The sequence below is a fragment of the Hevea brasiliensis genome, chromosome 9 (assembly GCF_030052815.1).
Source record: "Hevea brasiliensis isolate MT/VB/25A 57/8 chromosome 9, ASM3005281v1, whole genome shotgun sequence".
Classification (NCBI taxonomy): domain Eukaryota; kingdom Viridiplantae; phylum Streptophyta; class Magnoliopsida; order Malpighiales; family Euphorbiaceae; genus Hevea; species Hevea brasiliensis.
Window position 1 is genome coordinate 82,813,559 of NC_079501.1, and position 17,300 is coordinate 82,830,858.

Sequence of the window (17,300 nt, forward strand, 5' to 3'; positions counted from 1 at the left end):
TTTTAAAGTCTGAAAAAAAAAATTTTACCCACCAATTTAAAAATGAACGAAAATTATTTTAAATTCTCTTGTAGTATATTTAACGGGTTACCGGTATGCGAAGTACGATAATTCATTAGGTGTACTATGGGAGCATGTTACATCTTACGAGGAGTAGGGTGTGATACTACAACAAAGATTAAATTCATAAAATAAATTTACCAATCGGTGGTATTCTTTTATTTTTAAGGTAGAGAGGGGAGAGTTCTCGAGAATTGAGTCTTTCTATCTATTTATTTTGACATTATTTAGCTTTATGATGAAAAAAATAAATGATTATCTCATATTGTATATTATAACCCATCAATTATTATTCTCCCTGTTGTCCGTCCCATTAATAAGAAAAAAAAATACAATAATTTTGCTATGTAAATTGAATTATATAATTATGGAATTTTTATTGCATCAAAATATTGTCCCTAAAGATTTTTGGTTCATATTCTATCAAGATTAGATATTGATCAGAGTGGCAGAGACTAATACATATTGAAAGAACTCCAGGTTGGGAGTTTGCAGTTGAGAACTTCTCGGCAGTTCCTCGGTTGAAGCTGCTACAGAGGATTGCTAACTAAATGTCGGAATTTATTCTTTCTTTCATTTTTTCTTATTGTTTACTACTTTGCTCATTCCCTATAAATTCATAGTTGAAAATTGTTCATTTTTTATATATTTTTTTAATTTTTACTTTGTGAATTTAATTATAATATATAAATTATCATTTGAGATTCTGTGTTTGTGTTTGTTTTTATGAGGTCTATTGGTTAAATAAATTCAAACTTTTATCTTGATTATTAATTATATGTAAAATTTTAATTTTAGATAATTTAATTATAATTTTTAAAATTAAAAAATTTATATAAAAAATTTAAAAAATTTTATCCAAATTTCTAAAATCAATTTAGATATTTTGACTTTATGCTTCTAAATTGCCACGTGATGTGCTATGTCACATTTTTTATTTTATTTTTTATTTGATTCATTTTTCTCTCTCCCTCTCTCTCTCCTTCTCTCTCTCTCTTTCTCTCCCTCTCAAACAAAAAAGTATGGATTACACACTAAGTGAGCTTAATTGCATAGAACATAGAGAGGGAGAGATAGATAGATGAATTAAATAAAAAATTTAAAAAAAATATGACATGACATGTCATATGGAAATTCAAGTGTAAAAAGTTGAAGTTACCAAGTTTATTTTTGAAATTTGGATAAAAATTCTTCAATTTTAAAAATTATAATTAAATTATCCAAAATTAAAACTTTTAAATATAATCAATAACCAACTAAAGGTTTAGATTTATTTAGCCAATATCTTTTTATGATGACAGTAACAGTGGTTGTAAATCTGGTATTGAAATTTGTGATATTATTGATTGAATGGGATTTCAAATTCGAGTTTTGTGTTCTTTGGAGGTTTTGAACACAGTGGTTTTGTTCTCTTCTGGGTTTTGTGATGTTATCAATGGTTTTAACTTCTCTATTTTTGTGTTATGTGACGTGAATTTTAATTGTCAGGTTCTGTTTAAGGTTAATTAAACGTTAAGTATATATTATTTAAATATATAAGGCTAAAATTTTAGAGTTAGACTATATATTATATATATGGAAAGCTTATATATCTTCACCTTGCTTTTCCATTTCTTCTCTACTTTTGTGCTTTGTTTTTATATTTACTTTCTTTCTTTTCTGTCTATAATGGAGTTTTTCCTTACCCTTTATTCTATTTATATATATATATATATATATATATATATATATATATATTTGGAATAAGTACAAAACCAAAAAGGTAACCATAGATTTGGAAAGAAGCTACTAAAATTGAGCTAAACTATAATCATTCTTCACATGGAATCCCAATGCGAAGATATCAAATTTACAAGAAAAGGGTGTTTTAGGAAAGATGAAATCAAAAAACCCCCCTCAAATTTCGGCCTTCTTTTCTCATTATTTTTCTTTTTAATTTAATTTTTCTTTTCATGCAATTGATCCAGTTTATTCAGAAGTCCTATAAATATCTCCTCAAAGCCCGTTTAGCTCCATCACTACGCAGTTTCAACTTTCAACTCTCTCTAAAGAAATAACAAACAACACACCTATGGCAGCCCTTGAACAGCTTCTAAAGCTTTTTCTATTAATTAGAAATTCAAGTTCTGCCTTTTAAGAGATTGAAGATGTAAACAGGACACTAGAAATAATTTCTAGTGTTCTTAATTCAAGAAATTGATGGCTAATCTGTTTGAATTGATGAGAGATGAAGAAGAATAGATGAAGAGCCTCAAAATGGCGTGACAAAGGAGGAGTAGCTGCTGGTTGTCTTTTTTCTTTTCATAAAAACACTTATATAGCTAGGTTAACACATTAAACCTTTGCCACATGTCACCCTTTGATTAGCTCTAGGTTTAAGTGACCCAATCACATTGTGCCAAGTGTCAAACCTATATTTAATCTTGATTTTAATCATCTTACATGATTAAAAAATATTTGGCAAACTTATGTGTAATCTCATGTGTCACCATCTTATGGTGTCACGTGTCATTCTGTGAAATGACCAAAATGCCCCTATGTCTTAATTTTGAGTTCTCAACCCAAAATAATTATTTTTCTTCTTCTAATTAATTTATATCAAATATAAATTAATTAATTAATCTCTATTAATTAATTTCTCATTAATTAAATTCATATTTAAACACTTTAAATATAAATTTAACTTATACTATACATCCAATAAGTTAGATTTGGTTTCAAGTCATGCTAGGGACTTTGCAATCTAATTGCAAACTAAACCTATTTAATTAATCAATTAAACTCTTTAATTAATTAATTAAATCATATTTAAATAGGTGATAACTTGTGTATGTGTGTGACTTACTAGGCTCATCACTAATTGACAATGAGACATGATACCAACTCTTAATATTATCAGAACTCTTTCTTACCATAAATGATTTCTTTAAATCATTTTACTCAACTCATAGACCATGGTTAACACCTAGCATAGCATGACATGGACACCCAATTAGTAATAAGGTTTACCTTAAATGAACCTATAATCATATGTTACCATGCACTAGAATCTCTCTGTTACAAAATCCTAACTCAAGCTGGAGTCATGGTTTATGTCAAACTCTATTTGCTATGAATATTATGTTCTCTTTTAATTCCAGTTCTTGATTAAAAAGATTTTCTCATCAGAAACTCTTTTTTGAATAAATCTATCTGTCCTGGCCAGGAACTTGAAACATCAAGAACAATCAAATGAACATAGGATTTTATCTCTATTTACTTAGAGGAACTGATTCCATCTTGATCAACACCTACCTCCATATATAACTAGTAGGAGCCAACACATGCCCATATACCCATACACAGTACAAGTATGAAAGCAGTATCAAACTCAAACTACTTATACACAAGATAACTGTGTTATCTCAGGTCTAAAGATTATATGCACTAATATGATTTATGACAAAACATTAACAAGAGTAAACTCCATGTGCTTGTCATAAGTGTCACTGGTTCGGCCTACTTATCATTTATAAGTGCCTATCATGTTTGTCATATGGCATGAGACTCACCATTCCATCTTATTTATATCTCATATAAATAACTTGGGAACAAACATGAATACAATTTTTCTAGATAAGTCATGTCCTTATTATGAAGTATCCTCAATTGTGAACCTATTTGTGATACTTTGTACCAGAAATACTGTCACTCATATTCTTAACAACTTAAGAATAGAATTTCTAACAAAATATCAATGGACCTTTTCTATTACACATAAATATATTATGTAAATGGAAAAGTGAAAATACCTTTTATTAATAAAAAACATGTACAAGATACATACAAATGATATGCTCTAGGGCATACTACTAACACTATATATATAATTGCTTGAGATGGCACTATAGTCTGAAATTAAACACGTAATGACTATTTTTGTGTGTATTCAGTCACTGCTTTTTTCCAATTCAAATAATATAGTGATCAGTGAATTAATATCGATCATTGAATAGCCAATTATACCACATTGTCATCAATGGCTGCCGAAACGTGAAAGTGCAAGGTATGACGGTGTCTGCCTCTGGTCACAGCCCCAACACCGATGGCATTCATGTACAATTATCAAGTGGGGTCACAATCCTTAACTCCAGGATTAGAACTGGTGATGATTGTGTGTCAATTGGTGCTGGAACCACAAACTTGTGGATTGAAAAAGTAGCATGTGGCCCTGGCCACGGAATCAGGTAATTAAACATAGTATGTTATTCTGTACATGATCATTAGTATATAGTACAACATTTTGAGTTAATTAAACATGTGTGTTCTTTGCAATATTGGGAGTTTGGGAAAGGATCTTCAAGAGCCTGGTGTACAGAATGTTACAGTTAAATCTGTTATATTTACAGGTACACAGAATGGATTGAGAATTAAGTCTTGGGGGAGACCTAGCAGTGGATTCGTAAGGAACACTTTCCAGCGTGCTATCATGAACAATGTTCAGAATCCCATTATCATTGACCAAAGTTACTGTCCGAATAACAAAAATTTTCCTGGTCAGATAGGTTTAAATGGAAATTTCCTGTTTTTATTCTTATGCTAATTCCTCATTAATAGCTAAAAATAAAATTTTGAACTTTATAATTTTGTATTGAACAGGAATCTGGTGTTGAAATTAGTGATGTGGCATACCAAGGCATACATGGAACGTCAGCAACAAAAGTGGCCATAAATTTTGATTGTAGTAGGAAGAACCCATGCACTGGGATCAAATTGGAAGATGTGAAGCTGCCTTACAAGAATCAGCCAGCTGATGCATCTTGTAACAATGCAGATGGAACAGCTTCTGGTTTAATTCTGCCCTCTAGTTGTCTGTAAATATACATTAAAGCACAATGTAAAAGGTCTTGGCTTGGACCATTCTTAGAGTGGCGTTTCCCTAAGTGAGGTCTACTGTTTGAGTCTGTGGCGTTTCCAGCTCACTGGGGTTGCTTGGAGAGCCCGGCCTTGCAATTACCGTGGAAATTGAAATTCTTTGCTATTTTGATCACAATGTTGCTGTTTTACCATAGTTATTTTCAAATGTGATTTAGCATAGTTAAATTATCTGCCTTTGATGCATTTATCACTAATATATATATATATATTTATATAGGTAAAATGCCTTATAAGGCCTTCAAACTTCATTTTCATAAGTTAATTAAACCCTCTTATTTTACTTTTAATTAGCCAAATCCTTATTTTTTCTAAAGTCAATAATTAAATCTAACTGTAACATCCTTATAATAATAAGGACATGTTTTGTTTAACTATTGAATATAACTAGTAGTTGACAGCTGATTACCATCAGCTATTAAATGATAATTAATTATAGCTGATTTATGGTAAGTGTGATAGAATTATATATAGCTATTATTATTATTATTAATGTGTAAAACGAATAGTATATATTACATAATTTATTTTACTATTAAATTAAATATATATTTATTAATTTATTATATTATATCATTTATTCTATTGTTAATATATATATATATTAAACAATATAATAATTATATTAGAAAAACCAAGTATCTTATAACTTTATAATTTGACATTTTACATGTAAACAAAATATGTTTCATAATAAATAAATATTTTTGTGTATTATATCACTAATAAAAATAAAAAATATATATTTTAATAAATTTAGAATATATGAACTGTGATGAATGATGATATTGTAAAGTGAAAAAAAGAAAAAAAAATTAGTGCCAATGTTAAAAATATAAGAATTAGTTGTGTAATGATCAGGCTCCCACCACTAGAGGAATTGTCTACTTTGGCCATAAGCCTCACGGTTTTGTCTCATAGGTGGAATGGAGAACTTCCCAAGAGGTCACCCATCCTAGGATTTCTCTCAAGGGAGCACACTTAACCCTAGAGTTTTTCCAACTCTCCAGTCCATTCCACCAAAAGGCGTCTCTAGTGATTAGTTCCCCCATTTTATATATTATTACTTTTTGAACCCAAGACCATCTCCGTACTTTGCCGATGTGAGATTTGCCTAAGGGACCTTTCTCCCCCCTTTTCGGGACTCAGCGTCCTCGCTAAGGTTTGCCCCACCATTGCCCAAGAGAACACGTGAGCGGCTCTGATTCCAATTGCAATGATCGGGCTCCCACCACTAGAGGAATTGTCCGCTTTGGCCATAAGCCTCACGGTTTTGTCCCATAGGTGGAATGGAGAACTTCCCAGGAAGTCACCCATCCTAGGATTTCTCTCAAGCGAGCACGCTTAACCCTAGAGTTCTTTCAACTGTCCAGCCCCATTCAAATAGCCATATATTGGGCTATAAAACTCCAAGTGGAGTGATTCAAAAAGGGAATTAAAGTTAAGACAATAAGGAATAACTTCTATGAAGAAAACTTTATCAAATTCTAATAGCAACATGACCGATGGAACATTACAAAATAGAACACCAAATTTAAAAAATTTGAAATTGTGCCTAGGAAATCTAAAAATCTAAGGAGCAACTAAAACCAACAAAATTGGTAACCAAAATGTGGTATGTGGGTGAAATTGAAATCCCTATACCTATTAAGCATAAGAAAGTCAATAAATTAACTTGAATGGTGTCGTGAATAGTAACTCCGAAGTGAAAATTTCCAAGAATGCTAGTTTAAGCATATTGGGGCTAGAATTAAGTATATATGAATTAATTATTAAATTTATTGTGAGATAAAATACTGAAACACTATAAATTGCGTGTTTCAGCTGAAAAAGACTTAGAAAAGGATAGGGCTAACTGAGTCAAGGCCTAGAGGCGACTCACATCAGGTTTGTGCACAAAAATTTTTAAATTATAGTTTTCACAATGAAAATTGATTTGTTATACATTGTGAATGTGTTTTATTCATTATGAATTTCGAGAATATTGTGTTGTCTATTTTACAATGGAAATTTGGAATGAAAATTATTTATTGATTTGTATGAAATTTTGAACAATATGGTTTTGAATTTGGTTATGGCCTTGGAAATTTTATTTGAGAATTTGTGTGTTGCCTACTTTAGAAATGGAGATTTGAAATGAAGTTTGTTTAATTGTTGTATCAATTATAATTTAACATCATAGATTTAAATTATTTTTTATTCACACTTGGCATGGCAGTCCCTTACTATGTTCCTCTTCCACTTGTGGGGTTGAGTTTGATATTTAATCACTTTCCTCCCTCTCTGGCTTGCCAATCTGAGGTGAGTTTGGATGAGTACTCATTAGCTAGCTAGCCACCTCCCTCATTGATGTTGATTAGTGGGGTGAGTTTGCCTTGTCGTGGTGTACAATACGGCATGTTTGAAAATTTTGTGTCATGGCTTAAGTTGTGTTATTGATTGGCAACACTGTATTTATTAAATTGTTTGATCAAATTTGTGTTATATTAAGCTTTGAAAATTGTGAAATATTTAAATTGTGATTTGTGATAAATGTGATTTGAAAATTGAAATGTGATTGTGAAATATTTGAACAGTGAATTAATGACAAATGTTTTATATTTTGCATTTTATATTTTATTGTACACCAATGAGTATTTTTATACTCAGCGATAGCTTTCTTTGCTATCGCAGATAGAGACAAGGAAAAAGCAGCTGAGTGAGCTGCTGATTGTTGGAACTACACTGAGGCTTTTGTACGGGTATTTAGTTATACCCTTGTAGTTTATTTTGATGTAAATAGTTTAGTGTCATATGTGTTAATGTAAAATTGAGCAGTTATACTGTAAATTATAATAATATTTGTGCATGTAGTAAATTAAGATTTGTATATGTAAATTTAATTTAATGCAATATTTATGAGTTTATCGAATTATTTTGAAAAATTTTTGAGTTGTGAATTTTGAATTGAAATTTGGTTGAATTGTATTGATTTGAGGATATATTGACGGTTGGGGTTGAGAAATGAAATTATTGGGAGTGTTTTCACAGGTTTTGAAGAACTAGTTTTTTCCAATTATAGACGGCACTCTGTTAAAATTTTTATAAAATTTGCGAAAACTTTAAGTTGATTGAAAATTCGATATGTGGTTTATCTTCGAATAAAAGTTTTTAATTCCTACCAAAAGTGCTCGCCACCTTCAAAAGAAGTAAAATTGTTTTAAAATCCCTTGTAGTGTATTTAATGGGTTATCGGTAAGCAAAGTTTGGTAATTCATTAAGTGTACTACAGGATCATGTTATGCCTTACAGAGGGGTAAGGTGTGACATGTTTAGGTCCCTTAGGCAAATCCCACATCGACAAAGCACGGAGATGGTCTTGGGTTCAAAAAGTAATGATATATAAGATGGGGGAACTAATCACTAGAGGCGCCTTTTGGTGGAATGGCCTGGAGAGTTGGAAGAACTTCAGGGTTAAGCGTGCTCGCTTGAGAGAAATCCTAGGATGGGTGACCTCCTGGGAAGTTCTCCATTCTACCTATGGGACAAAACCGTGAGGCTTATGGCCAAAGCAGACAATTCCTCTTGTGATAGGAGCCCGATCGTTACAAGTTGAATTAAGATTAAGATTTAGGGTATTCTTGTCAACCAATGAAAAAATTAAATATTAGTTCATGAACCTCTCTTATTATTAGATATTCTATCAGCTATCAGCTATTTTTTTAATGGGTTTACTAAATACATTGATTCAGATGTTTAGACGCCCATTAGCTATCAGCTGTACTCAACAGGTGAACCAAACACTTCCTAAATATTAACTGTTAAGAAGTTGGAATTTCTTATGGGGAAAAAAATTAAATTAAAGTTCTTTCTTTATCATTTCCTAGATTAACCTTTATTAACTATTTAAAACTTATATAGGATGAACCCTTTGATGAGAATATGTCCAAAAGATTCTCAAAATCTTTCATCTTCTTCTGAAAAAAGAAACATAACTCTCTTACTCCTTTTTCTCACAACTTGTGAAATTTCATATCCTGGAAGGTGTGGATGATTGGGATTCTTAAGACTTGACTCCAATAAAATGACCTAAGTTTCTTGAGTTTAACTCCCTTAATTTATATTTATTTCATTTTATTATTCCTTATTAATGTGGGGTTTACTCCCGCATGCAACATTCTCCTCAAGAATAAGATTGGATTTATATTGACAATTCTAATTTTCACTTTCATTACACGATGTATGAAACCAAAGTAGAGAGCCCATAAAAACATAACTCTAGAATTTGTATATACATACATATATATATAAAAGAAGACAAAACAGAACAGGGCAGTTAGGTAGCAAAGCAGAGGAGGAGAAATTCACACACTCCATAGCCAAATTTCACTTTGATCCCTCCATCTTCAACCCAAAATTCTTCTTCATCCTTTCTTTTACATCCAAATCAATCAATTACACCCATAAATCCATAAAAACTTTAGCTAAAACTCATTTCTTCCCACAATAGCACAAATTAAGTTTTAATAGGTAAGTTCTTCTTCCTCTTTTTCTTGTGAACTATTAAGCTTAAATTAACTTCTTTTATTATTTAATTGTGATTTCTATGGAAAAAGAAATTGAGGGAGGCAAGTTTAGGATAAAGATTTGTGGTAAAGTTGATATTGAAGTAAGGGTTTCTATGGATTAATTTCAAGGAAATTCATAGCTATAATATATGTACATATATATTAGGTGTTTTTAAGAGGTGAATATCAAGAATTAATTTTCAATTATGAGAATTAAATTTAGGCTCTTTAAGTCCTAAATATTTGGTTGAGAGTGAAGAAATTAGAATATAGAATTTGTTGATTTTGGAGTTATTAATGAATATTGATTATATTTATGTGAGCAAGAAATCTAAAGTTATTGTTGGAAGAAAATTTAGTATGAAGTGTTAAGAAGGAGAAAAATATTATTATAGAGGGGTAGAAAAAAAAATTAAGAGAGAAAAGGTTGGAATTAATTATGGATGTATTATATAGGCTTTGGAGGAGCATTTTAAATTATTGGTGAATATGTTGTGGCTTGTGAAGAATTGGTTAAGTTCTTGGAATTTTGGAAGACGTCCGATTTATATCGACATGCTGCTGATTTTTTTTTTAGTTTTAAATAAATAAATCATGCATTTCACCCTCACCTTTTTCATCTTTAGGATTTAAAATTTCTTTTCTTAAAGTATTACTTTTCCCTACACTTTTAAGAGAAGACCCAGCTCCTGTTGTAGATACTAGGGGTGCTCCAGTAGTCTACGCTTCATTAGTCTTCAGTACAGTTGAGTGGATAAATATTTAACACTAGTAATTTTTATTCAATGTACATTTACGTATGGTATTTTTCTTTATGCAAAAATGGGAATGAATAATGGTAATTATGTGTTTATTTATTAAATGAAATGAGATTTAGAAGCACAGCTGAATAAATGACTGAATACACTCAATATATGCATCGAATAGATAGCACCTCGATGACAGTTGATATAATTTTAGCTTAGCTTATATTTATACTATCTTTGGAACAGCGCTTAATATACATATAGCCTTTGGGGCGTATATCAGGTGGTTACCCTTTGGGAGTAGTTTTGCACATATGTATGACCAGCATAATTATTGCTCTTGGGTCGTTAGTAGTGTCATCATAGAGCCCAGGATGCCAGCATTGCTCTCAAGTTGCTAAAATTTATTATATGCACCTCAGATGCCAGCATTATCTATAGGAAGCATATTGTGAGTGTATGAGAATATTACTGATTTTATGATTATTAGCAAAGTTATTTCTGCAATATTTTTTTATAGCATAAAATTTTATTTTATCTCAGTTATGTGAATTATAGCAAATGATATTTATTCAGCTGATATATGTTAGTACAGCACCTGGTACTATTAAGTACCAAAACCTTGTCAGTCCCCCTTATTTATTTATTTATCTGCTCATTGAGTAGTTGTACTCACCTCTTATATTTTAATATTTCAGATTCTTTTTTGTGATCCTTCTATCAGCAGTCCTCATTTGTTAGTATTGTTCTTTCTTCCACTTCACCAGCTGCAGAGCCTAGTGGAGGTCGGGCCAACATATTCCTTTTGTAACTTTTGATCATTTTGAATTACTGTATATATTATCTGTGTGTTTAGACTGCTACCCACCTAAAGTCTATGTTTGTAATTTTTTTTGGTTCCCACAAAGGAAAAAAAAAGTCATGTGTCTATGAAGATGATATATCTATTTGGCATGGAGCCACTTTATGTGTATATGAATATATTTACATATTCTTCCAGGTTTTCAACAGGTTGCATATGTCCAATTAGATATATTTTAGGGGAAACTTTATCAGTTTTTCCTTATCACGTTTGCCTCTATAGGGTGGAAGGCAGGTGTAACACACGAGGTGGTCCACTAACCATGATTTGGCTTCTCTTTTAGTTTAACATTGCAAGTCTAACTCTTTTTTTTCCAACCTAGGTTCACTGTAGCTCAACACATCATGCTTTTGGGTTCTAAATTTATTTTCTCACCCTCTATAATATGCTATGAAATTTCAAACCTCAAAAAGTATGGATAACATAATCATCAACATAAAGCAACATTCTCATCTTGCAACAAATAGTTCAATAATAATGTAACAATCCAAGGAATTAAGCAAGCCAACTTTCTATTCTAAATAGGGAAAGTGATTGTATGACTTAAATTACCCTTTCTGGAATGTCCTATCAAAATCCTTCCTAAACCATCCTAAAACCCAATCAACCCTATTGTCCCACATTGTTTTAGAATAAGGTATTTGAGCTAAATATAAGACTCAAGCAAACCTCCTCCTCTTGAGCTAGCTTTTGGGGAATTATTTAAGCCCGATTCATTTTCTCTACATAATATCAAAACCTACCATGCTTCAATGTTGGATGATCCACAGATACGTTTGCCTGTAAATCTCACACTTCTGATATTCATGCCTAGACATGAAGGGGATGTGTTGTCCTACATTGATTTGGGATAAGGTATTTTAGCTAAATATAAAACTTGGGCAAACCTACTCCCCTTAGCTAGATTTTGGGGTTGATTTAGGCCCGATCCATTTTCTCTACAAATCCTCCACACATCTGAGAACCTTAATATCCACAACCAACATAAAACCTTGCCCAAAACTTCTACAGCTATGGAAGGTCTTGAAAAAGAAGTCTTCCTACAATTTATTTTGAGAATTTTCTTAAGGACTGGGATGCGAAAGCAATGTGGAGGATTTTTTTTTTTTTTTTTTTTTTTTTTTTATTTTTTTAACTATGGAGACATTCAATATGTAACATGCACTATTTTCTGATGTTGAAATTCCTGTCGTTAATGGAAAATTATGGTGATACTTAGGGTTTCACAAAAAGTGAAAAGAGTGGTAAGTTTTTGCATGTGTGCAAATATTATGTTATAGAGTTTAATTTCTTGTTGTTTTTACAAGTGAAGTATAAGGTGACTTTTTGGGCAATATGAACTTCGGCAGCCGAAAGTTAGACTTTCAACAGTCGAAGGTCCTTTTATTGTCGAGATTTTCTTATGGGTAATGTGGACTCCAACAGCCGAAAGCTAGGCTTCTGGCAGCTGAGTCTTTCAGCAAACCTAGGTATAAATGTCTCAATTGATGAAATTTTGAGAAAACTCTCAAAATTTCTTCAAAAGAGACCCTTTTTTTTTTTTTTCTCTTTTTCTCTCTTTCCCTTGTTCTTCCAAAGAAAGTTAGGTTTGATCTTAAGTTTACCTCCTTCGTAAAGTCTTGCATGTTAGATTTGGAGATTAGTAACCAATGGAGGAGGAATTTCTTGTGAGAGATAAGTAAATCCTTCAAGTTTTCTCTTTGAAAAGGGAGGAATTGAAGCTTCAAGAGGTATGCCCACCTTATGATCTCTAATCCTAAACTCTACATGGTTGCATGCAAGAAACAATAGGTGATATGTTGTGGATATTGTTTGCTTTTGTTTAAAAATGGGTTGATGGTTTGAATGTTGTTAGGAGTAGATATATTATGTTTTGATAGACATGCATGTGTAAGGAGAGTCCTTTGGTCAATTTTAGTAGTTCTAATGTGATGAATTGAAGTTGTATAATTGTTTTCTTCATTTTGTAAGTTGGAAGAAGTTTTGACAAACCTTAGGTTTTGTGGTTGGATGCATATAGCATCCTTGTCAATTTTTTGAGTTGTTGCATGAGTTAGGCATGGGTTGGTATGGTTATTTGATGTTTTGGAGCAAAGAATGTTGTTTTGCTTCCTTGGGTTTTTTTACAAAATTCGAATTGAGAATTCTGAAAATTCCCAAGTTCGACTATCGAAAATCATTATTTTGGCAACCAAAGTAGCTGCTGCTTCTCGAGAGTTTTTGAAGTTTAAAACTTTGGCAGCCAAAGTTCCCCATTTTGGTAGTTGCAGTAGCTACTGCCTAAAGAGGGCATTTAAGGTTCAGGACTTCGATAGCGAAAGTTATTTCTGCCTGTCTTATTTCCCTTTTTATTTTAAGGTTCCCAAATTTGTTTTTAGACACAAAAGAGACCTAGAATATGTTGTATGATACATTTATATAATTGTAGAGATTCGGATAACTCATTAGGATTTGTCTTTTATAGGATGGGATGTGAGGAACCTGGAAAGCTAAAATTAAGGAATAGCTATTATTCGTGATTATGGTGTTTGATAGGCTACAAGAGGTAAGTAATACTAACCCTAATAAATAATAACTTTTTACTTTATGTTAAATGAACTCATGATTATTAACACGTATCATTCCATGATTTTATTAGGTTGTATGTATCTAGAACATGAATATGTTGTATTATTGCATAATTATTATTAATGCTTGATAGATGTCGGATGACCCACTAATTTCCCCTATGATATAGATATGTTATATGTTATGATCATGTATGATGATATGTGGTAAGACCAGGTGAGGCCTAATAAGTCCCTGGCTCATTATTTATGATAGAGGAAGACTCGAAGAGCTTCTTTATGAGCCGAGCACATTAGTTATGTTATGTATTTAAGAGGAAGTCTTGAGAAGCATCTTTATGAGTTGGGCAAATTAGTTATGGGAAATCACTGATGACAAATCTATCCTTTGTTAATTATTTGTGTTGTGAAAACTCATGTGATTGATGCATTGCATATGTATGAATCAAATAATATGATAAATGATATTGGTTGGTTTACTCACTAAACTTCCCCAAGCTTGCCCCTTTCTCTTAACCCCATGTGAGGTGTTGCAGGATTAAAGACTTCAAAAGGAAAAGCTAACAAGAGGCAAAGGTCTAGCAAGTCACCTTGAATGACTTGAGTTGGTATAGTGGACATATATAATTTATGAATTGTTAGATATTGTGCTTGGTCTTAAAGGACTATAGTATGTAATGTGAAAGTTTAAGTATAGTAAGTTTGTATGCCTGAATCCATAAGCACTCTCTTGTAATTATGTATAAATGAATGCATGGATTACACTTTAGCATTTTATGAATGATGTGAAAAAGTTAAATATTCTGAGCCATTTTAAAAGAAAATGTTATATGATTTGATGGAAGTACTGTAATGACCTGGCCCACTAGTGATATTGTCCACTCTGGGCCGAAGCCCTCACGGTTTTAAAATGCGTCACTAGGAGTTACGAACCAACAACTTATAAACCCAACATCTCTCCCGTGTTTTGTCGATGTGGGATTTGCCTAGGGTGTTACAATCCACCCCCCTTATGGGACTCAGCGTCCTCGCTGAGGTTTGCCCCACCATCGTTCAAGGTTGGAGCGGCTCTAATACCACAAATGTAACGGCCCGACCCACTAGCGATATTGTCCGCCCTGGGCCGTAGCCCTCACGGTTTTAAAACGCGTCATTAGGGGTTACGAACCACCAACTTATAAACCTAGCATCTCTCCCGTGTTTTGTCGATTTGGGATTTGCCTAGGGTGTTACAATCCACCCTCTTATGGGACTCAGCGTCCTCGCTGAGGTTTGCCCCACCATCGTTCAAGGTTGCACGCGGAGCGGCTCTGATACCACAAATGTAATGGTTGGCCCACTAGTGATATTGTCCGCTCTGGGCCGAAGCCCTCACGGTTTTAAAATGCGTCACTAGGAGTTACGAGCCAACAACATATAAACCCAACATCTCTCCCGTGTTTTGTCGATGTGGGATTTGCCTAGAGTGTTACAAGTACTAAAGTGTGATTGCTTGTGAGTTGCTTGGATTTTGGTTTATATGGAAGGAGCAAAGGTTTTAACAGGTTTCTGGTTTTGCTATGGGTTCTGGCAGCCTTAAGCTAACCCATTCCTTAGCATTGGCAACGGCCCCTAGATGGGTCATTACATAAGACATATACATCCCCACAAGCATACTTGCAAAGTAGAGGATTTGGCTTCCTGAGATCCTCTTCCATATATGATGCAGCTTCATGGGCTTATTAATGTAATTAACAACTTGTGGATTGGAAGCTACAAACTCAGAAGTTTCTTTTCTCGCAATGCAAGGAATTCATTCCCTCAGTTCAAATGCAAAACAAAAAGGCTTTTTCTATAGATGGATGAGTAATTTTACAGTATAACAGTGATTCTGTGTAGGATATCCCACATGGATAGGCAAACCAATAAAGAGTAAGCATGCATACAAAAATGGGCCCTCCAAAATCATAACTATCAAACTGTTTTTTTTTTTTTTTCAAATTTAATAATTGAATTTGTATATGTGTTCAACCCCTGTTGGTTTGTAATATGCCTACATAGAATCACAGCTTTATAATATAATTTCTCAATGTGGAGGGTCTTAGTGAAGACGTACAATATAATTTTTTTTTTTACTAGCGGTTCGAATCTATTGATAATTTGAACACTTTTTTTTTTATCTCATAAATTACCAACATATTACAAATACATTCGAATCTGTTGATAATTTGAACACTTAGTATATATATATATATATATATATATATATATATATATAGACACACACATACACACGCACAAATTACCAATAGATTTTAAAATTCATCCATAGATTACTAACATATTTCTAATTGGTAATTTGAACACTCAATTTTTTGTATCTCTCAATATACCAATAGGTTTTAAAATCTGTTGGTAATTACTAACAGATTCAAATCTATTGATAAAATTTGTTGCTAGATAGATAGATTTTTATAGTGATGAAATTTAATTTTAGAATTTTTTAATTTAAAAAATATGAATAGAATATTATATAAAAAAATATAGTATTGATATAAACAATACGATTATATCTATATAGTCACCTATTCATGTTCTATAATGCTTTTCTAGCCGCCATGACATGGTTCATACGTACAAAATGTATGATATTGAATAAGGTCGAGAGGATTTTGATGAAAAGGTGGACGTTTACTCTTGATTTTAAAGCGAAGAGATGAATGACAATATTGGAAATGAAGAAGAGATCGTTGCTTGTGGTGTGGTGATCACGTACGTACGTTAAACAAAATAATTAAGCTTCACAAGTCATCGTTTTTTGGTTGCATGGCAAAGTAAAGGTCAGTAAAATGAGCAGATGGCAAACGTAGTTTAGAATTTTAAAAATAAATATAAACAAGGTGGATTAGTATTTGCGGCTTCTATTTAATTTTTAAATGGTTCCTATTTTTTAATTAATTAAGACTAAAAGATACATATCCAGGTCCAATGAATTGTATGGCGGAATAAATTTAATAAAATTATGAATTAAATAATAGAATCTTCATATTTGTAAAATACTTAATTAATGAGATTTGACTCAATAAAATAATTTTTTGGTTCTTTAAATTTGACTAATCAAGATTCAAATTTAAGACTTCACCTCTTTGAAGAATTAAGACTTCAATATTATTGAACAAAAACTCAATGCTAATATAATAAAAGGAAATTTTTAGTCTAAACTAGATGCATCTTTTACCCAGGATACAAACACGTGGAATATATATATTTAATAAGTAGATTCTACTATATATCTTGTATAATGATTCTAAAATGGATTGAGTCTAAATAAGAAATCTACCTAATAAAAATATTTTTAAAGTAATAAATTTTTTAATTTAAATTTAATACAGACCAATAAATAAAGAAAACAAAACATATATACAGTAGTTTCATTTCAATTTTCACATACACTTGTGAATTCATTCCAAAAATATGGACAATGGCAAGAATAGAATTTGACTATATTCATCATTTGTGCGAAACTACAAAACCAAAAAGTGAGTATAAATGTGAAGACTTCTTTGTCCTAAGCTATAAGCATTCTTCACATGGAAGCGCAGTGCAAAGTCTGCAAACTAACAAA

The 17,300-nt window shown here is 31.9% G+C and overlaps 1 pseudogene; it reads left to right on the forward strand.

The window, feature by feature from the left end:
• The first annotated feature begins 4,038 nt into the window (after positions 1 to 4,038).
• LOC110651337 (polygalacturonase-like) lies at positions 4,039 to 5,111 on the forward strand (annotated as a pseudogene).
• The last annotated feature ends 12,189 nt before the right edge of the window (positions 5,112 to 17,300 follow it).